The 23,364-nt window shown below is 39.4% G+C and overlaps 1 protein-coding gene across 6 annotated transcripts in view; it reads right to left on the reverse strand.

The window, feature by feature from the left end:
* The window catches only part of TBL1XR1 (TBL1X receptor 1), a 110,851-nt gene that overhangs the window by 42,000 nt on the left and 45,487 nt on the right, over window positions 1-23,364 (reverse strand). For all 6 annotated transcript variants that reach the window (XM_032697778.1, XM_032697776.1, XM_032697777.1 and 3 more), the window contains one exon: window positions 20,172-20,236. The gene's annotated coding sequence lies outside the window, so the exon portion shown is untranslated. The remainder of the gene's footprint in view (window positions 1-20,171; window positions 20,237-23,364) is intronic.

A 23,364-nucleotide genomic window follows, 5' to 3' on the forward strand; every position in this document is an offset into this window, starting at 1 on the left:
CACACTAGACTGACTTAATTTCTTCCAATGACAGCTTTGTTTGCAACCCTCCCAAGCTTTGGGCAGCAACTTCTATTAGATGTTCTTCTCTTCCACTTCTTGTAACTGAAATCCTTATTGCTATTAGATGGGGACTCCTTAAGTCCCGACTTTTAAATTAAACACCCAAAAAAATCCACAAAAATACCCCCAAAATTGGTTTTCAATAAACAAACAAACAGCTTTGTTTTAATGACTGTCTGGCGTTTTTGCTTGTTTTGATTTTAAACCATGTTTAGTTAGGGAAAACAAGAAAAAAAGTAAATTATGTGGTCATAAACAGTACTGATGGGTATTTTATAAATTGAATATGGCCCATCACAGAGAGAGAAATTATCTACTTTTAGGAAGTATTGTTTACTGCTGTCTTCCCCACCAGACCACCTGTTAACAGTATTTGATGTTGTTTCCTTTCTGTATGATGACTATAGATATCTGATCTGCTCGCTACAAGTCATTCCCTCTAACGCCTCTATTTCAAAGACCATCCAACCAACAAATGACACCAGCCTTAAGGCAATGCCCCAAGTGAATGTGCATCTATTCTTCTCTTCCTTATCCCCTGTCATTTCCATAATTCATCCTCTTAACGATTTAAGTGCAGAGGATATTTTCAGAGTACATCAATGGAGCTCAAAAAGTCTTATAGTCGACTGACTGCCAAGGGCACTTCAAGGAAGCAAGAAGTATGTGCGACTATTTTGGAAACAAGATGCTGAAATTCTCATTCTTTCTATTTTAGAGACAGATATTCCAATTCTTTGTCCTGATCATAATTCACACTACTTGGCTTAAAGCATTTAAGTTTTGTAAGTATATGCTCAGTGGAAAAAAAAAAAAAAAAAATAAAAATCAAACACAGGAATCATTTTTACCAAACTGGAAGGCAGAAGCATTTCATTTGCTAAAGGTTGCCCCCTCTAGTGCTGTTTCATGACTGGTGATGCAAATGCTACAGGCACTACTTCACAGACTCATTAAAAATGATCTCTGGAGCTTGCATCTCTTTTTCCTTAAAAAGCAGCCTTCAAAGTGTAAGCCACTCAAAAGCATTGTAAAGCTGGTTTGTCATTTTATCATTCTTGAAAACCCTCTATTTTACCATTTTAGAATTTGGTAAATTAATATATTTTTCTTACACCACCCCCCCCCCATTCTATACAACCTCTATCAGCTTATTTTATGCCATCAGCCAGCATCACTGTCACCATTCCCAGAGCAGAAGGCTGCTGCATAGTTCATGCCTGCCTCTGAATTCATGACCAGAGGTTCACCCTTCTCCACGTGCAGAAAACGAGCAGCCTTCATCTTTCCATTTACCCCCATTAAGTCAGTGCCATCGTGCTCTCCCAGGAGAAAAGTGCAAGAGCTAAAACACCACAAGCAACAGCAGCCAAGGACACTCAGAAATCAGGTCTGCCCCTGCTGCTCTTCAACTGTGAGGAAGCAAAGAGCCAAACTGCTGGGCAGTGACTGTGTTTTGCTGGAGCCCCAGTTCCTTTGAACAGATATCAAGTAGCACTTTGGGATGGAGTACAGCCCCAAAACTGGGCTTTAATTTGCTTGGAAATGTATGTAAAAATAGTAGGGCTTGGTCTTAAATCGGACTGAAAGCAGGTTTGTATCATAATTATGTCATATCTAATTAAAGCTCACATCACTAAAAGAGAGACTCACCAACATAGATACAAACATCACTTGGCAGCCACGATGATTCTCAAAACCTGCAGTTGGAACATAGCTCAGGACAGGAAAGTGTAATAAAGCTACTGATTGAATAACCTGATTGCTGGAATGTAGTAGATTTTGTTTTATTTTATAGCATTGTAGTAACACCTTACTAGAGAGAACGACAGGTTCTTGGATTTCAGAGATGCAATTCAATCAGTATATGGAGTTACCACACCAACAGCTCTTGCACTCTCCCAGGAGACTCAAGGTAAATTATTGGCTCAGGTTTGTAGCATTAATCTAGTCACCATTTATTCATAAATTACAATAAAACCTCCCAAAACTTAGTTTACTAAGTGGCAGCCCAAAAGACTGTGAGTGCATTTGTCAGGACTAATGGCAAAAAGAAGGTGCCTGACAAAGTCTTTAACATAGTTCTTGTAATCTGTCTATCATCTGCTTACAGAGACAAAATCATCTTGGGACAGATGGATTCACAAAGTCAACTGAACAACTCAAATCAGACTTATTCACGCCCGCGGTCCTGCTCTACAGAAAAGACTTCGACAAGGAAATAAGAATCTATTTTTCTTCAATTTTAGAAGCCTTGCAGCTGTGTATTGCTTAATAATTTAGTTTGTTAAAGGCAACAACTGTCAAAATCTATACAAACTAATTTGTCGTGCAGCAATTTTACATTATTGGAATCTTGTTATAATCAGACTAACGCACGCTAGCGCATTCTAACCATGCCTATAATTGGGTTCTTGGCTGCACAGGCCTAAAGACAGTAATCCAAAACATCTTCCAATTATGCTGAAAAAGCATAATATGTGAAAAGTTACATTACTTAATTTTCAGACTCAATGGGCCTTTAATAATATGAGAGAGAAAATAAAGTATGTTTGCAAAAGGACAGTAATTTGTGGTGCTACTCAGAATGTTATGTTTGAGTAGGAAAACACTGTCTCAATACCTATAAATACCAGAGCAGTACATACAGAGATACTTATGGAACATACGACAAACTTGAATATAGAAGGTGAAAAGTCCATTCAGTTGGAAGAATATATTCCATGTCTTGACATCGAAAACAAACAAGGGTCCCAGCCACTAAAAAAGTTCTGTATTTCAAAACTCATGTAGGTGTGAAAGTAACTCATGAACCTCCAACACATGAACTGTCTATTGCCCTTGCTCTCAATCCTACACAGGGCAGCTGAAGTTCCTTGAATTTATTGGTAGATCAGCAGCAGCTCAAGACACAAGTATTTGGTACAGGAATCATTGCTTCATATTTCCAGTGTTTGACAGACACTTCCTGTGTATCGACATACAGGTAATTTTTAAGATGTTTAAAGTGTTGTGACCTGCTGTATTAGTACTTGGACAAATATGGTTTATTATTTTTGATACGAAAGATTAGCAAGTAAATATTAGAAGGACAAGCAGGATTGCCTAGATGCAGACACACTTCTTAGCAGAGGAGAAAGCACTGAAGTTGCTGCAGAATCACAGAATCACTTAGGTTGTAAAAGACCTCTGAGATCAGAATGCAATCTGTGACCCAACACCACAATGTCAACGCTTGAAATACAAGCAAATTTCTGTAAATTTTCAATGTATTAAGGGATTTTTTTTTTGTTACTAGAGAATCTCAAAATTTGCCTAAACACCTTGGCAGATAAAGAATGAATCTTGCAGTGGGTTCTCATTATTACAAGAGAAGCAACAGGACTATGTTACACATGAGGCTACTTACAATAAGCACATGCATAGACAAAAGATTCCCTGAGTCACAGGGAACAAAAACATGAACTGTCATGCAAAAAGAGACAGAAAAATACACAGGGGCAAAAGCTCCAAAACAACCCCCTGATAGTCACTTCCAACATGGCTCAAACTAACCATGAAACAAGAGAAATTACAGAAACCACACTTCATGTGTCCTGCAGAGTTTAAACATGGGCCTCGTTATCTGCCTTCATACACAACTCTCACCACCAGTGCTGGCAAGCGTGTCAGTGGTGTCAGCTCTTCCTCAGACCACCGTGAACTGGACAAACACTACCAGCTGCATTTTATCAATGGACAACTGAACCTCAAGCACTTCTTGAAATGGTGTGGGTCCCAAGTGCTGCCCAAAACACCAACCTCTCTCTGCAGCTGAAGCTCACTGCACCAATGACACAAGTTGTTTTGGGTTGGTTCTCTGCCCAGAGATGTCCTGTGTACAACACAGTACGTAAGAGCCAGGAAAAAGAACCCAAAAAAACCCTCACAAACAAACCAACCTGCTTTGAAATTGAAATCTTTGGATATCTGCAAGAAAATGGGGAGCAAGAAGCTTTCCTTCAAGGAGTCTATCTAGAATTGTTTGTTTTACGACAATTACTCCATGAACTACACTGAAAAACATGCAGAGATTCAGCTTTGTGGAGACCAAACACAAAAGCTCAACACCTCTGGAAGGGCGCTGGCAGTTGTCAGTTTGGCTGTGAAAGCTCCAAGTCCCACACTGTGCTTCCTCTATCATCAATAACTGTGCCTTCCAACACGCAAACAGCTGCACGCAAACCCCCACCCCCCGAAGTGCAGGGTATTAAAAGGCAAAACACTACATCTGCTTGTTGTCAGACATTTGGTACTAATATGGGCTTCTCCTCACACTTGTAACAAATGCTGAGGAGACCTTTATGCAGAAGATGCAGCATGTGGTCAAAGGGACCATGGTACTTCCACTAACAAGTGCATTCCACAAGTAACAGAAGCCGTGTTTTAATCTAACAATATCAAATGCTTTCTAGGACAGAACTTAAACCTCCTAGGACAGCAGCTAAATGAGTAATGTAAACTCTATAGATAGTGGGGAAACATTTTTTGTTCCCTGTGAGTTGAGTGCTCACAGCAAAGTTACACAAGAGGGACAAGATACAAAGGCAACACACTCAAATTCTGCAGCAGTTACAGCCTGGGGTATCACAAAACTGTTCTACAGAGTTTAATGGAATGCATTTAAAAATGTTTGGATATGTGACAAAACAGATCTAAAAATATCAAGCATATACAAAGTATAACGCATCTCTCACACAGTCTTCCTGCTTTGTTATCAATTCAATTAAGAATTCATTAAAAGGACAAGTATAGCACACTTATTAATTTACAGACAATTGCAAGTGTGAGAAAAAAGGCAGGAGGCAAAGGAAATAGGTAGAAGAGATACAAACCTGCACAGAAGTTTGCCCCATCAGAGCAAAGAAAAACACGACATCTCTTTGGTATAGTAACACATATGCTGTGAGAAGCGATGTGCACTTGAATGCATGTTTTACTCTGATCCCACAGGATAAGGCTTCTTGTGAGATGCCCCTTCTTATTTTATTCTTCTTCAGTTTGCCCATGAACTACACACTTTCAACAGAGGCCTAAAATCTGCCCCTATGTTCTACTTTATACACAGGAAAACATACAGTACTGATGCTGATTTAGGACTCACAGATGAAGGGGAGATGTAGGCAATGCATCGCTGGCTTTCCCGTTAGGCCTTGCTTCAAGAGGGAGACTTTCCTCAGTAGCTGAGGCATCATTACTTGAAACTGTCATCCTCAAAAAGTGGTTTTGAAGAATACACCAACTTTCCTTTCAAATTTTTGATTGCAAAGGCACATAAGCCTGAATATTATCGAAGCAAAAGTTTCAGAATTAAACATACAAAGAAGGATACACAGCATAGATGAATAATATATGCCTATAAATAAGCAGAAAAATAGACTTAAAATACCCACATAACTATTAATTAGTTATTAATATTAGATCACTGGTCTATTTCCCTTCAAATTAGCCACCCACTAGCAAAATGTCAATTGCAAAACAAGAGACTATATTTATAGTACAACCTACTTTGAGTTTTGAGCGACATGTCAGCCACTGCTCAATTACAAAACCCCCATTGTGTGCCTTCCCAAATTAACACCTAACCTTCATCATCAGCAACTATACCAAAAGCCATGTTACATTTTAATAGCCTTTATTACATCACACAAGCTGGTGCAAACATTTTTCCATCTAGAAGTCTACGTAAAGAGAAAGGATCGGACACTGGACATGGTGATGCTGGGAGAAGCGAGTGTCCAGGAAATGGTAGTGATTTTTGGACCTGATTTTATTACCTCCCATCGACAGACTAGCTTGGATTGCTGGTGCTACAAGCAGTGCACTGTGAGATGCAATACAATGTACTACTCCATCTTTAGACTGTATTTAAATGGAATAGTCGCCAACAAAGCAGAAACCACCTCTCTAACAATATATCCTATCAATCAGTGGGGGGAAGTGTCTGCACCTGCATAAGACACTGCACAAAACCACACTGGGTCCAGACCAAGCCCAGCAGTGACTCCCAGCTAACCAAGAGAAAGACACATTCCATATGTGGCTACCTGCTGACACACTGAGGTCCAGCTAAGGCCTCTCCTGTTTCTTCTCTTCTATCATGGAAAATCAACAAGGAACACCCCTTCTCTGAAGCTTTTGTGAATGATACAACTGAGGACTTCTCTGGCAAAACTAGAGCATAGGTTTCAGAAAAGGTGAATTACATTTTTTACGATTATGACCACCGTTTTCTTCTGTTTTGTGATTTGCCCTGAAAACAGTTCTCCTCCCTTTCTCGTTCCAGATGCCTGACACTATCTGCAGAAAAGAGGAAAAAAAGAGGAAAAAAAGAGCATCCTGCCAAGGTTCATTGAAGATGGAGAGCTGGCAGGAGAAACTCTGCCAATGCACACTAAATTGCCTCAAGCCTTCTGCTGAGAGAAAAGCAGGAGGACTCAATTGTTTCAGGTATGTCTGCCATGGAAAGGAAACAGAAATGGAGACAGAATTACATAGAAACAGTTCTCCAAACAAACTTAAGCCTAAGGAACACCATCTCCTCAACAAGGTGACCTGTGCTCATGTTTCAGTGGATAATAATCTATTTTTACAGTTTTATAGCAGATTAATCTGGAATGTCCAGAAATGTTTGAAAGATAGACTTGAAGAGAAACACAGTAACCACTGCTGCTCAGTTTTCCCCTCGGCATAAAAGCACATCACTTTCCATCAGCTTGCAGGAGTACATTCCTCCTAATAATGCCTTTTACTTACTTCTACAGCTAGCTCTTTCAATCTTGTAAAAAAAAAAAAAAATCATCCTCCCAGCCTAAAGATTTACACAAAACCAGGGGCCCTATGCCAGTTGTTTAATTTCTCATGTATTTATGCATACCAAAGTACTTGCACAAAGAAATCAATTGTCGCTGTAACTAATTTTGCATGTTGCCAATTCACCTTTAAATCCAAGGGGAGTGAAGAGAATTCTGAATTATTAAGAACATAATTTGCTTTCTGGGAACAGGATTGTCTGTGTTTTTCCATTTCCTAAATTTTCCTTTTATCTTAAAATTCACTAGAACACTATGAACATTAAAAACTAAAGGAGTCAAAATTGAGAAAAGGAAATAAGACCTGCAAAAAGAAACAAAACACAAAGCTATCTGGGATCCAAAGCCACTTTCATCACATGGGATATTTTTATATCCATTGTACAATTTATTTTTTCTAATAACTGTCACACTTGTAAGCAGAAAAGCTGCAAGGTACTTGAAAAGGAGGTAATAAAGAAAAGACGACCTTGGTTCCACCCATCCCTTGATGGGCTTTTCCTTTATGTATACTGAAAGCATTTAAACCTTAAGAAGATCATATAAAAATTTTCAGGATTAGGGTGGCCTTGACCAGCTAAGTGGAAGTCTTCACTATCAGCAAATTTCATTGAAGCAATGGTTTTAGGAATCCACATGTCTTACAGCTCGAAATAAAAACTGGAGCCCAGCTATCAATAAGAGATTTTCCCTCTGTAGCTGTACCACCACAATCAACCTCAAACCAGCTGCTTTATATAAAACCAGCACCAAGTCAAGACCTAGTTCACATTTTCTGATTTTTCTCCTATTCCAAATCAGATTGCTCCAACACTTACCTTAAACATGCAAACACCACCAGCAGAAGGAAAATATTATTTTAATTTTAATTCTTTTTTTTTTAGTTACCCTTACCTCAGGCACAGCTGGCTTTAGAGAGGGAAGGACATTTGACGTTATTTTTTATTGTTTAATTAATCTTAACAGAAACAGGGACAGAATTTAGAGGTTTGGGTATGTTACAGAGATGAAGATAAGTGGTTTTCTAGGAAGTCCTGCCTCATACAGATCACTCGAAAAAATCCACACCAAAAACTTCTTCATGGAAAAAATCCCAAGGATACAGTGAACACTTAACCCCTTGTTGCTGACAGATGAACACCTTTTGTAAGTACTGTGTTTTCAGGCTATTATTCCATATCCCACATGTACCCTGCCACTGCAGAGGGAACCAGACAAACCATAGACTTCGTGGGCAGTCTATGTGGATCTCCTGGTAAAAGGATTCCCCCTCAAAGATGCCAGGGAAGCTGCCTTTCCGCTGAATTTAACCTAATTAACTGAAATTATTGTAACTGAATATCCTGCTACATAACCACAGAAACAATAAATCCTTTGCCATCATATTCTTCACCTGAATTGCAGTTTAGAAGAAGAGCAAAACCTGATAACCCCATGCAGCATAGCAAGAAAGGCAGACAGTTATTCACTTACATAGCCTCTGTGGATACACCGAGAGCAAACCTGTGATCCACGCCTTGGAAGGCAGGCAGAGGCAGAGGGATGAGGCAGCACTGTCAAGTGATCATGGACTTTAACTTTGGCTCCCAAATCTGCTAGAAGCATTACTCGCAATACACCAAAAATGTTGTATTCTGCCTCAGGTGAAGCAAACAGGTCTGTGTGTTCAGAATAGCAACATTCAGATGAGAAGAGGCTCATTGTAGATATGCCACAGGATGTATTATTGAAAAACAAAAATAGCTCATTTTGTCACAAAGAAAACTGAGAGCACTTGCAAATAGTTAAAGGATTGTAGGGCTTTCTAGACCTGTTGCACTTTAGATTTACACATAAATACTGTAATTTAAGAAGCGTTAGAAAAAGTTAATAGCAGATCCATTTTTGTTCCCTTTTATATTGAGAAGCAAACTATTTAAGCATTAACTACCCTTGACAATGCAATTAAAACCTGACCCAATTTCTAAGACACAAACGACCTGCATTTTTCACAGCACAGCCGTATGTAACCAAATTTATCTCTGTTTACCCTGTCCCTCAATTCCATCTGTAACACTGAAACCTGAGGGAAAAAACCCCCAAGGCTACCAGAAATCAGTGCCTGGGAGAAAACCAAGCAGGTACAGGAGCAGGGAGGGGATTGCCACCCCCACAGCTCTGCTTCTGTGACTTGTAGAGAAGGAAAAGTCAAATAAGCCTATGGGCAGAATTTATATCGCTGCTTTGCACTGCGAAACAGACAGCAAGTGAATTACAAGGCTGCAAAGCCAGGATTATATAAAACCAAGAAACCTCTGGTAGTCATCATCTTTACTATTGAGCATAAATCACAACATGCACTGATACAAACCCTTGTAAAAACTCTGATGTGGTTTTATACACACTTAGATAAAATGGAGCAGTACAAAAACATCTACAAAACAGACAATTAAAAAGCAACACATGCAATGGATCATGGGGCCTTTACTCATTTCACTTAAAAATGTTGTTGCTCTATTTCAGGCACATCGCTTTTTGCTCAAGGAACCTTCACTACAACTAAAACCAGACATAATGAACATCATTATTATCATTTGTTTGAATAACAGCAGAATCCAAAAGACCCTTTTCTAAGGTGAGGGCCCCATTGTGTTAATGTTGCATAAACACATAGAACTTCATTCCTGTGCTGAAGAGATGTAATTTAACTAGACAAGGTCAATAAACAACATCAAAAGTCAACAACGAAGTCTCCTTTCCAGGACTTTCATTTTATTTTAATATATATGCCCTTAGACCATCTGCTGCTCTCTCTTATGGACCAAGGTTCTCCAGAGAGTCAGTATCACTGCTGACTGTCTGTCCTCCTAGAACAACTATGAAAAAAAAAATAGAAAAGAGATTCCTCCTCTGTGGGAGACAAAATACACTGAAGAGTCTTCAAAGATAATGAAAGTGTTGAGATGTAACATAGCTTTTCTAGACATTTGTGAAAGTGCCAGTTGTTTCTGACTTAGGATAAATACAATGTTGAATATTGCCATCTTTATCTAAATTCAGTAACTTCCTTCTCTGGCCAGTGGAATGAAATATTTGTAGTACTGAATGAGGATTAAATGCTGGCCCTCAGTTTACGTGGAAAAAAACTAGATAAAGAGCTAGATAACAAGTCCATTCTGTGTTTAGAAAAAACAATCTATACAGTGAGAGAATGTGATTTCTCTCATTTTCTAACCATACAGCAAACAGTAAAAAAAAAAATAATATATATATATTCCCTTAGACCAGGGAATATATATGTTAAAACAAAACAACAGCCAGCATAAACACGGACATCAAGCAAGACTAGAGTCGAGCAGGTAGGGAAGTGTCTTGCGGGAACAGGCTGAGAGAGGAAAGGAAAAAGCATCACAGGAACAGTCACTTTTTCTGCTCTTGGCTCTGGCTGCTGGGCTGAGTTAAGGAATGCCTTATTAAACGGCTGAAGCTCCAGAAATTTGCAGCCATTATCCTGGTGTGAGGTAAAGCGTTACACATGCACTTCTGCCTGGCTAGGATTTTTTCTTCACTCAGCAAATATTTAGTAGATTTAAGATTCCTAAAACAAAATATTTTTTTAGATGTTACTAAAAAAATCCATACACCTCACTTAGAGTTGGTTAGAAGTAATAAAGAGATGCATCTCCTACAGTGAAGTCCGCACTTTACAGACCCTACAGTCTCCTATACTAAGATGCAATGAGAGAAAGACAAAAAGAAGCAAAAATCCTTCCTCAAAATGCTTTGATTTTGGAGGATTTTTTGGCATTCACCTCTTAAAACAGAATTGTCCCCCTCCCCCTTTCAGTATATTCCTGCTCTTTTCATTTAACTCAAGACACGTATCATGAAATTCTTCTCTGGAATACACAGCGAATCACAGTACACTTTTCCTTTTGACAAATCCACTGTACTTAAGGAATGCAAGTGTTTCCTTCACCCAGTTCTCCAACTGAGCTTCCTAATTATAGCACTCTTATCGCAGGATTTCAACATATGCTGGTAGAGGGGCTGAATAGCACACTGAATTCAAATTTGAGATGGCCACAAAACTGCTCTTCAAGTCCTCTAAAACCATGCCCATGGTAAGATCACACTGTGCTGCCGCAACTCTGACACAGTGTGCAGCAAGCTGCTTGTGTGAATGAGCCACAGCATTATCTTCCAAATGGTCCTAACTTACACTCAGTTCCCACAAACCACCCAAGGAAGGGCTGTGACTTCACCCACTTCCCAAACAGGCCCTTTCAGTTGACCTCTAGGCAGTTTTCATGACTGTAGCCAGAAGAGATGTGCGAGGCAAGGCTAGATTTATTTTATTTTTAAATATATGACTTCTCTGACACACATTAATTTTCTGGTGAAAGATTCCTGTGGATATAGCACTACTTAGAACACAAACGACACGCTGCCAGGGCAAGAAAATAAGGAAGCAAGTGTGTTACTCTGTGACCTAGATCTCCTCCTGGAATCCCCAAGCTCCTTTCCCTACTCAGAGCACTGTGCCTACAAACCACTGTGGATTTTCCACCGGATGAGTTACAAGTCACAAAAATATGTGGAACAATTGACTTGGCTTAAGTTGCAATGCCTTTTCTTCAAAAGCAAGCAGAGAGGTTCCTAACTTATGAGTCCTGCATAGTTGACATCTTTTTAAGCTGATGTCACCCACCACAGCTGTAACTTGGCGCTTCTAGTAAAACTCTGCTCAAGCTTTGCCTTTCCCTATGTTTCTCCACTCATCCATTATGCAAAAAGTCCCACATCTATCTTGGGGTAACAACAGAACCTTAGGAACCCCAAAAATGAGTATTTTTTTTCCATAGGTTTGCTATGTATAGATGCCACAAGTTCTCTTTGGAATGCTTTAGAATTTACGCATGTAACACTCCTTTTCAAAGCATAAATTTAAAGATTTATATAACAGATTAAACTGCTTTCCAAATCAGACAAAAAAACGAGTCTAAGACTTATGTGCTTCCGAATTTGCTGAAGTAAAATGTTCACATTAATTATACTGTTTTCTCCCAGGTGACAGTTTTTGTCCCATGTTCTCAGTTTCCTCACAACCCAACACCAGAGTTCCCAAGAACTACAGACACAGGGACCCCAGGACTAAGACATTTCAGAGGATGACAGTTATGCTATGCCATGTAACACTTGATCTTCTTCCAAATATGCTACAACCCACATCTGACTGCAGATGACTGAAAAGCAGCCTGATGAAAATGAGAAGCTTTAACAGGGGTAGTCCGAGTCCAAGCCAACATCACTGGGGCAATCCCTGCAACTGCCTCTACACGGGCATACTGTAAGACAAAAACTGGGATTTTATTTACTTTGTGTTACGATGAAAAGGAAATTCAGTTGAAACACACAGACCACCATGGAGACAATCACAGCATGTGTGAATAAAAAGAAAAAATAATTAAAAAACCCCAGCCTTAAAAAAAAAAAAAAAAAAAAAAAAAAAAAACCAAAAAAAGAGGGAATGCTTGTTCCTGTAGGTTACAAGGAGGCCGATATGCTGAGAAACTTCAGTTTCAGTCAACTTCAGCAAAGAGAATGGTAAAACAAAACTGGATGGGTCAGTGAAAGCAACTTTGCTCCACAACAGCCCATTCACCACGGCTCCCACCTTGAGCCAAGAATGAGGACGGGCCAGAGTCTGCCCATCCACTGGGGTGGACTTTCAACCAGGAATCTCATGAACTGCAACAGCACAGGGAATATCTTCATGATAACCAAAATTGAACGGTTCAGCACAAAAGGATTTTGTTTTTAGAAGAAGTTAAATATAAAAGAAGCTAGGAATTAGGCCAGTGGAAAGGTATGCCAACAATCTCTTCTAAGCTGCATTCACAGTCATGAACTCAAAAACATACTAGTTACTTGCTTATCATAAAAAGAATGAAATGTGCATGAGAAAAGGCAGTAATGATCTTGGCTAAAGAGCAGAACATCACCTCAGGGGTGTCAATGGTAGGAAATAATACAATGTATTTTATCTTTTATTTAGAGCAAAACCCCAGCATCCCTAATGCGGTTTCCATTTGCAATTTACATAATTAAGTGACCTCCTCACAGTTCAAAGGTAAGGGCTCAAATATCCTCACCTACTCCTCAAGTTACTTCCCATTTCCCAGATGGTCAGTCTCCAGAAAACACCTTCTGAGCCTCAGCCACTTGTTGGTTAAATCCATTCTGACGGCTCATTAGCAGAATAATTTATCAGCTGTTGCAAGAATAGTTGTTACAAATTTGTTTTCTATGTAAATCAGGTTCCATGAACTAGGATGGAATTCTAGCCTTTTTAAATGCATTTTAATGTGAAATGCTGACATCGAGTCTTAAGTTCATTTGATTATTTTTTCTGTTTATGTTATTAGCAACCAGTTTTTCTGGCACTCTTTTCTGTTCCAGTTCAATCACTCGGTTGAATTACTTGAACTCCCGCTGAACTGCACCAAAAAAAGGAAAATTAACTAATGCCTCATTTGATCTTGTGACCATAAAACTTGTGTTTTCATTCCCTCTTTAACCTTTGACCATCTATTTTTTCCCTTAATTTGTGTGTTATGTACCTGATACTTTTAAATTTGCTTCTTTTATTCATGAAAAAAGAATCTGCTCTGATTGTTGATCTGCCCCCTGTTCATTTTAACCACTGAGTTCATTAATAAGCATACACTTAAAATCATTTCTTCACAGTCCATCATATATATATATTATCTGACTTACTGTATACTCTTTACCAGAAGTGCATGGTTGTTTTCACAAAACATGTCAACTAAGCTAATAGAAAAAACAAGTTACAAGAGTGAAATGGCTGATTTTGTAAAAGCTCATTTGCCAGTTTATTACTTTATTGAAATCCTCTCCCTTTCATATTGTTATGATGGACTTTAACTTGACCTACACTACTAGGCTTATCTTTTTCTAAAAACAGCTGTCAAATGCCTGAACAGATCATAAAACATCATTAAAACACATGTAGACCTTAATAAAATATGGTCCATCTACAGCCAAAAGAAATTAAGTGAAAGGGGAAGATTTCATGAATACTATTAATGAGGACAAAGATTCCAAGCGTGGCTCACATTTGACACCAATACCCTCCATTTCTGTGAGTATTAAACTCATGGATGCTGATCCTACACACATATGCTCAGTATCCACACACACCCCCCCCGATTATTCAGATCCCTTGACTTGAATAGTTTTTTATATTTGTTCACTAAATTACAATAAGAACACCACACATGACCTTTATTTACAAATATGGGTGCAATAACCCACTGATTACAATTTCTGTTTCTGTTAATTTGGTGAACTGGAGACTTGGCATCCAAGTACAGCTTCCAGACCTGCCATCCCTGTTGATGGCCATGAAGACACAGGGTCCCTGGTCTTTAGTGACCAGGTCACCAAAGGTCTCAGCTTCTCCTAAGTAAATAAAAGTCAGTATCACTACTGTCATTCCCCAGAGCCTGCAGACTTCCTGTTGTTCTGCAGCAATATCCATTATCTCCCAGCATCAGCACCACTGAGACTAAGGGCAGCTTTTACCTTTGTTAACTTGAACTTACAACAACTTTCTGCTGACAAGAAGGAAACCAGGATCAAGGCCTAATGGTACAACTGACACATTAACACAGTCTTCCGTGAAACAAGCCTTGCTCTTCTCCAGATAGCAACACTCGTGCTGGGACACAAAAGAGCCTGTCCTTGAGTTTTCTCTACAACATCCTACTTCATGCACACCTATGATATGCAGTCTAATTTTTTAACTACACGACAAAATTAGTCAATGTCAAGAAGATTTTACACTGTATTTCTAGTTCTTTCATATAATAGAGCAGGAAAAGGGTCATTTCAGGTTACACGACTTCACCACGGGCATATGGCAGTGAACCCAGAGCAAAAACATAAAATCTCCCTCTCCTCTAAAGCAGATGGCACACTGATCAAGTAAGATATAATCTAATGCTAACTGCACTACTATTGCTGCCATTATCTATTGAACAAAACCAGTATAAAGCAGTAAAGACAGAAAAAACCCAAGGCAGGAGAGGTGAAGCAGGAGGAAGACAACAAGGAAAAAAACAGAGTAAACCAGCTGTAAGAGAAGACAACCCATTGCAGCAGAAGAGGCCTCTTTTCAGGTACATTTAAGATTTGAAATGTATGAATGGCAGTAGACAAGGAACAGCCAATGGCCCTTATCCTATTTTAGAGGATGTTCCCATAGAGCTTGAGATACTGGCCCAGTTCCCTTTGCTCTTGCACGGTACTGGGCACCTGCCAGGGGCTAAATAATCCCGGCTGCTTAGATAATTATATATTTATGATTCTGCCGAGAATTCTTAGTCAAAGTTTACTTCTGAACTGTAAAATGGTTAGAGAACCAGTGTAGAAAGTTCTCTGACAAATGTTACTTCAAAATGGAGCCACCACTTCTTAATTTTTTAAGGACATTCCATTTCGGGTTTAGTTGACTCATTCCATGATGACCTTTAATGGCAGAAAAAGGGGAAAAGGGATGTTTTCCTTCTGAAGCAGAAAGAGATCTTGCTAATGTGTTTAACTTGCTTTCTGTAAAAAACAGACATTTCAAAAACCCTTCCAAAAATGGTTCAGAATACAACGTACATACAATTTTTAATGCTTATCACAGTATGCACCCTACCACGTGACACAACTTTTCTTTTGTATCACATTATTAGCATTTCCTCTTCCACACATAAACCACTAGATCAACTAATTCATGCTGATCAAATAAATAGAACTGATGTATAAACATTCTGAAATATAATTTCTCAGCCATAACAAATTATCAGACAAAATACATTGCACTTCACATTCCTTCATTGGTAATAGCATCCACTGATTTCAGAAGGAGCAGAACAGTCTAAAATTTCATGTTGTCACTTACTTTAGACTATTTTAGAAACTGCTAGAAATATATTTTTTTTCCCTTTTAAAGCTGCACTCCATAAACTGTACAACCAACAGCCTCAACAATAAATTTCATGGGCACTTTTAGGCCCTACTGTTCAAAGTGCTTTCAAGCCTGGTTAGCTTTATGCATGCGAGTGCTCCTTATTTATATCTCAAAACAACTACTCCTACATTCAAAGTTACATGTATGCACATGCATTTGTATTTCATAGAATAAGGGCCTTAGTCTTGCAGGGTTATTTATTTTTAAGTCAACATCTTCAGCACTGTCAAGTTTCATAAACTCTTGAAAGCAGGGGTCCCTGTGCTCAGTATAATCACAACTGACCTTCAGCTCTACCACCTTACAAAGTTCTGCCCATCTCCAGACACTCCGTCGTATATACTCATACTGGAGAGACGTCACTCAGCTCCTCTTGAAACAAAGCCAATTTTGCAATTCCAGTGCAAAAACCTTGGAGCTGGTGGCACAGACCTCCAGCTGTCCTTGGCAGCTGCCAGCAGAGGCAAAACTTCCACACCAAACCCCTCCAGTTCTGGGTGCAGGCTGCTGCCCTCTCCCTCATTTGTCTTCCTCTGCATGAAACCATTTTAACATAATGGACTGGCAAAAGGTTAATGGCAGATAGATCAGCATTTAGATGGGTTTAGCTGCTGGAGAACCACAGGTTAATATTCATTTATTCCTTCACCTCTCTTCTAAGGAGTGGTAGGGTCACAGGACAACCTAAAGGCACCATAGAGGGGTTCAAAGTAAAAAATCTTGCTGCAGTCTTGGGGGAATTTTTGGAGACATCTTCCAATCCCTTCACTGAACGGCCTTTTTTCTTTGGAGTGACTTATCCTCCCCATCTCCTCCAAGCACTCCTACTGTTGTTGAGCCTTGTTGGGCTCAACAAGCTGGGTAGATAATTACACTGAAATGTTGCACCCATGGAATTTCCGGGTTCAAGACATTTAGCCCCTGCAGAGTTGTTCTATAACATCTCTTACAGACAGGAACAGTTGATGTAACAAACAATAGGTGTGTCACACCTTCAAAACACACTATGACGGCTTTACCTAAAAGCAGACAGCATTAAAAAGAATGGATTCAAATCACCTAGTTTGTACTGCCCCCAAGACTATGTGGACATGCATTAGCTTTTGATGACACCAGTTTTCTGGAGAATAAGTAACATAGGTTCACTGCCTAACCTCAGACTTGGCCTGTGGCAGCTTGTAATAAACAAGAACATCCCCTATTCTTTTCTGCATGAGATCTTTTCAACCGATGAGGGTGCTGATGTTTGACAAACCACCCATGTAGTAAAAGATGGAGCTAAGAACCCAGGCACAGTGTTTTCCAGGATGCCTCTCAGAAGGCCACCATGTTGCCTTGCTTGTTTGATTCCTTCACAGTCCTTTTTGGGTGCAAAATTAAACCCATCACAGCAACCTGTCATGTAAGAGCCTCAAACTGTACCTCCCACCTTTCTCTAAGTTTCTGGGTTTTGCACAGTCCTTTATATATATTGAGATATACATATACGTGCCTGCATAGATACATGCACAGATAAGCACACTCCTATTGCCAGACAAATTTTTGCACACACAGAGACCTGCTTCAGTAACTTGTAGAAGACAGAAAGACAAACTGTTTTGCTTCCAAAACTCACAAGAGAAGCCTTGCAAGGTACGATGGGAAACCTCTCTCGGGCAAGCTACCTGATCCATCGCATAAGAAAATTTATTTGCTAAAGCCTTTGCTGAAATCCTGACATCATCTTTTGCTTAGACCGAGGCTTTAAATTTTTATTTCCAATACATCCATTAATCCTTGTGACTGTGGATTAAGTACCCAGTTATCAGTCTCTAAATGAATCTTCGAAATCCTAGAAAAAGTAGCGTTATACACTTATTTTCCTGCACTTAACAGGTCTTTTTCGTTAAGCCTTTGCATCTTTCCTTTGAGAGGGTGAGGAACACTAGAGCTGACTGGAAGAATGGGAAAGAGAACTTACACCCACTGGACACAGCCATATAAATATTTTATTTTTAAAAAAATTGCCAACAACTGCAATGTATTTTTAAGGAGTAACTGGAATTTTACCCTATTTAGTTATCAGCTACGTATCATATATCATGCAAAAAATAAGCTTCTTTTAATTACCTCTAAAATAGAAAATCTAAGGGAAAAAAAAGAGGATGTGTAAATTGTTTTACTATTTTTTTTACTATTGAGAAATGGAACTGACAATCAGGATTAAAAAATGATCCAAAATGCTACTACCATTTCTCAAGGGAATCAGAAATTAATTTCTTATTCAAATACATGTGTTGAAGATGGGCAGCCAAGCTAAACCAAGTCCTGTTTGGGAGATGTACACAAACTGCTTTTTTCAGCAACCTCTGGCCCCCATTTTGTTTACACACATCAGAGAAAAAAATATCATAATAAGAACCTATAAAAGCCTTTTTTACTATACTGATGAAGTTATGATTACTTTTGGAGTGATGAAGAATGTGTCTAACTTGTCTCTTGGATGTAAATTCAAACTATTTCAAAGTTAATTAGAGGTGAGTAACTGTTTAGAAATCTCTCGAATAATAAAATACAATAACTTATAGCACAAAAACAACCCTTAAAGAAAAGAGTACTTCACTGCAAGTAACAGTTGGGCATATTTTATGATCACTGTAACAACTACCATGCCCTGGGGACTGAGCAATTCTGAATTTCTAATATAATTTGTAGGGGGAAAATTAGGACAAAATGCAGCAACATTTCAAGTACAGTCTCTCAGTATTTTAAAATTTTATGAAGTATAAGGACTAGGTTAATATGAAATGAGTCATGTTTTTAAGAGAAGCAGTAATACAGATCGGTATCTTAAATCATAACTAAAATAACACTCAGCTACTACAAAATAAAAAGAAATCAGAGTAGCTTTTTACTGGAAAAAGGTCAACAACAATGAAAGTTTAGCAATACTAGAAAAGGCTGAGAACACTGTTCATTTCAGGTTTGAGAAGCTGAAATACCAGGTTAAGCGACCATGTAAACACGATGCTTTCTCACTCAACAAATCCGAATCACCAGCTGAAATTCATCCCAAATCAATACAAACTCTACACATTATCAACTCTGAGCCTTAAAATCAGACTATTAAATGACATACACATTTGGTGCAAATCTGCTGATTTCAGGCGTGTATTTGCTTTACTTAGTGCCAAATATATTACATTTCACTCCATGTCATCTTTGGGAGTGAACAGAATTGCTTACTGCATTTCAAAGTAAAGTAGTTACAGCCAAGTAAACTCTCCTGGAGTGTCATTTTCCTCACAGGGCAAAGACAGTGGCTATTTACACATTCCTTAGACCCATGCCCACACACAAACCAAAGGAAACAGCTCTAGGATCCAAAATTCAGGTTTCAAAGCAAGTGGTTCAAAATATCATCCCTTTGACTTCTGTACTGAGCATAATGATCTAGAGATGCTTTAAATATAAAACTCAGGTTGGCACTTTATCCATTTATTTCTTTAGGCTGCAGTTACCATTCTTGTACACCTCAACTGTGACAACACAAGAACCCAAGACTGCTGAAAAAAGACTATTTGATCAAAGCTGAAGCAGTAAGTTCCAGTCCTTCCCTTCAGATCTCACCTCTGCTTTCCATATGCACAACTACCAGGAATCACCAGCAAACCATGAAGACAATCTGAAAATATGAACTTCCAATAGTCTGTAACACTGACTAACATTCCAGAGATGGAAAAAGAAGACTGCACCAACCAATTCCTTTCCTACAGAAGCTAAGATTTTAACTTCACTGGTCTTGCACTGACAAATGGCCTGAAGCAAAATACACCTTACACTGTAGAGTTGGGTTTTTTTAATAGGAGAAGCTGTTTAATATTGAAACAAACTGCAGAGAGCACCCAAGTGGGGGCAACAGAACGCTCAGCTCACCTACAGCTCGCCCCAAACAGGCTTTTGGCCAAAAGAGGAAGCAACACCAGCTACCAACAGGATGAGCCATGTTACTGTCAAGTCACACTTCTCGCTTCAGAATTAACACGCTGCCCTACTTTCCACAGGATAAAAACCAGGTGCGACTGTGTTTCTGTCAAACAGCATAATGGTTTAGAGGTTCTTCAAAAAAACTACAATTAGCACTTGTGTGCTAAAAAGTAATTATTCTAAAAAATACGATTTGTAATACAAGTCTGCTAATGGCGCGTGAGCAGGAAGGAACCACACCACCTTCAGTCAGTTAAAAAGGTACTTACCATTGGCAGTGCATTGATATGCAGAAGTTTTCCTTTCGGGCGCCTCTTGCCACAGAAGGGTGATGCTGACAAGGAAATAAGGAGATGAAACAGGACGCATTAATATTTATTATTTTGAAAATGGTGGTGTTAACACACAATAAAATGTTCTCAAATATGGGCCTTGCAGCCTGCTCTGTTCAGGTTGCTGAGTGGTTACCACTGAGTTTGCACAGCCTGGAGCAGAGCACAGCAGAGCACACAGCACACAGAGCTGGGGTTTTGCATATCCTGTCGCTCCCCACATCACACATCGGCTCCTGCGGGGAGCCTGAAACACAGACCTTTGAACAAACAAGCCTGGTGAATGAACACTTGCACCATTAGACCTCTAGACGGTCACACCCATTCAGCAGGAGCACACACAAACAAAACAACCCGGGTAGAAAAAATCCTGATGTCTGGATTTTGCCTTAACTCTCTGGTAAAAGCTTCGGGAAGGCAACCAGGCAACTGACAGTATCTTCTGCCCATGCCAAATTTCTTCTGGAAATAAACCTCAGCTACCAACACCTAAACACTCTGAAAAGCCCCGAACAAAAATCAACATTCCAGTGCTTTGACTTCCAAAATGGTTACATCCACTGTGAAGTAGTAAAAAAAAAAAAAAAAAAAAAAAAAAATCTGCTTTTCAAACACATCTTGCACTAAATAACTCTGTTTATGTACAGAGGTGCACCCATGTGCCCAGACAGTTACCAACTCCTGCAGTGACCTCAGTAATTAAAAAAACCAGCTCATAATAATTGCTGCCAATATTTGACAACATGTACATAATAGAAATCTTCCTAGTGCAATATTCAAGAGAAATCTTGCCCGCGTTCATAACCCCAACAAAAATATAATCCAAACAAATCCACACTCTCCTACATTTCAGTAATTCTCACTGCATGTCAATAATAGTTTTATGCATCTAAGAATGAAATAGTTCAGTATAAGCAAACAGATTCTGATGTCCATCCACTGCAACATCCATTTTTATATTCAGCAATGACAAATGATTTCTATTCACACTAATATTCCTGAGCGACTGCCCTTCACACAAATACTTGCCAGACGACTTTTCTTTAGGATATAATCTAATCACCCACTCAAAGAGCAGGAAGGGTGACAGATGGACATGGGTGACTAATAAAGTATTATCACACTATTTTTAGACTAAACTCTTTACAAAGCATCTGTAACCTGTGCTAAAAAACTTTTACTGTGACTAAAGAATAACTATGGGGTTTGGGGCTCATGATCAACACAAGGTTCTCAGGTACAATTTTCAAGCTCAACGAGTAGGAAATAAATTATTATAAAGCCATTCTTGGACCCAGCCAAAAAAAAACAAAAACAAAAACAAAAACAAAGCAACCTGCAGCATTTGGGCTTACTTTATTCTTAGAAGATCCCACACAGCAGGCAGAAACGTCACCTTCACAGTGCAAGCAAGAGGCACTGCAGAGGATGCTGAGGAATGCTGGGAATTGAAAGAATTTGCAAACATGCTCTTATTTCCTTGCTTAGTTGTACTGGGGCGGCAGAAATTATGTAAATAGGCTGAGGAAAACTCTATTCCTCAAGTGGCACAGTATCCTATGCAAGGCCACTCAAAGTCTGCTTTTTCCACAGCCAGAGCTGCAGACCAGCAGAGAAGGGAAAGCTTTAACACCTTGCTCCGCAGACCCCATTAAAGCATTACTTGCTTATAAAAAGAATTTTCCTTAAAAACTGAACAAAACACCAACTAAATATTCTTTTGAAAAACAGTCTCAATCATTATAAAAGCTGTGTGCAGAGAAAGGTAGAGGGGGGCCCTGCTGCCCTGTTCCAAATATGATGCTTGGTTTGGGTTATTTCATTTGGGAAGGAACACGGCAAATGTAAATAAAAGGATGATTGCACAAACATAAACCATTTTCGTCAATGAAAAAAGGCCTTCTTTGGTACATGCTGCCCAAACTGTCTCCTTCCAACACCTCTTTGCCCTTGTGCAATCTTGAGTGCAGTACTTATCATCAGAGCCAGAGAGGGAAACCTTTCCGCCTGATCCGTGGAAGAGGCTTCTTGTCCTTTGCTTTATATCTCACAGGGCAGTGACACAGAAAGAAGCTGGAAGCAAAGACTCAAGAGAGCAGAGAATGAGAAAAGAAAGGGCTCACTGACTTCATTCCTCACTCAATGTTAATTGGTTGTAAGCTCCAGTTTTAAATAAGGGTGCTTGAAATGACACGTAAACATTTAGAAAACTCTGCGATGTCCTTCTTCAGAATCGAGTGCTGAGTACAAATGCCTCATAAGCAGCTTTTTTTCTTTCCAAATTTATCCTATTGGATTTTGGCATGCACCTTGAAACAGTGCAGGTGACAGTTATAATTTATTGATTTTAGACTATCTCTTGCCTTTATATTCTGACCTGTTATGGTGATTTAAACATGGGCCCAGGCGCAGTAACTGCTACACTATGTGACACTTAAAAATAATCCACCAGATGCCCTTGAAGTTGATAAAGCACACCTGAGGAATGCACGGTAGCTTGTGAGTTCGGATCCTTCATCTTGGAGAGGCTGGGAACAGTTCACCGCTGCCTGATGACTAACACACTAAACGTGGCCTGAAGACTGCTCCCCTCAACTTAAAAAGAAAGAAGATTTTGCCATGTGTGCAGTGACCTGCTCACAGACAGCACTCACCACCCTTGCCCACACCAGCTCTTTCTGCACAGAATGGCACACTTAATGCCCATGTCCCTCTGTGACAGTGTGCCCAAACACTCAATACAACACCACACATCATCTCCTCCTAAAGAGCATCCTGAGGCCATAAACTCGAGGCCAGAGCTTGCACACAGAGGTTGGGGCAAACGGGTTGCACAAGACAGGCAGTTCCCACCTGCAGGGCCAAAAACTAACACACCAAACCAACTACATCAAAGAGGCAAATAATAATCCATGCTGATAGCACAGACAGGGCTGCTGCTATATCAACCGAGTAATAATTGTGTGGTACAAAGGAAACCACAGATAAAAACAACCCTGGAACCACACAGTGACAATCTGGTTATAAACACGCAGCTCAGATGTACACTGATGTTATTCCTTACCAGCTTCCAAACATAATCAGTTCAAAGCAAGGATTTCTCTACAAGCTATTGCAAAAATCTTTAGCC

This window comes from Chiroxiphia lanceolata, chromosome 10 (genome assembly GCF_009829145.1).
Source record: "Chiroxiphia lanceolata isolate bChiLan1 chromosome 10, bChiLan1.pri, whole genome shotgun sequence".
Lineage (NCBI taxonomy): Eukaryota > Metazoa > Chordata > Aves > Passeriformes > Pipridae > Chiroxiphia > Chiroxiphia lanceolata.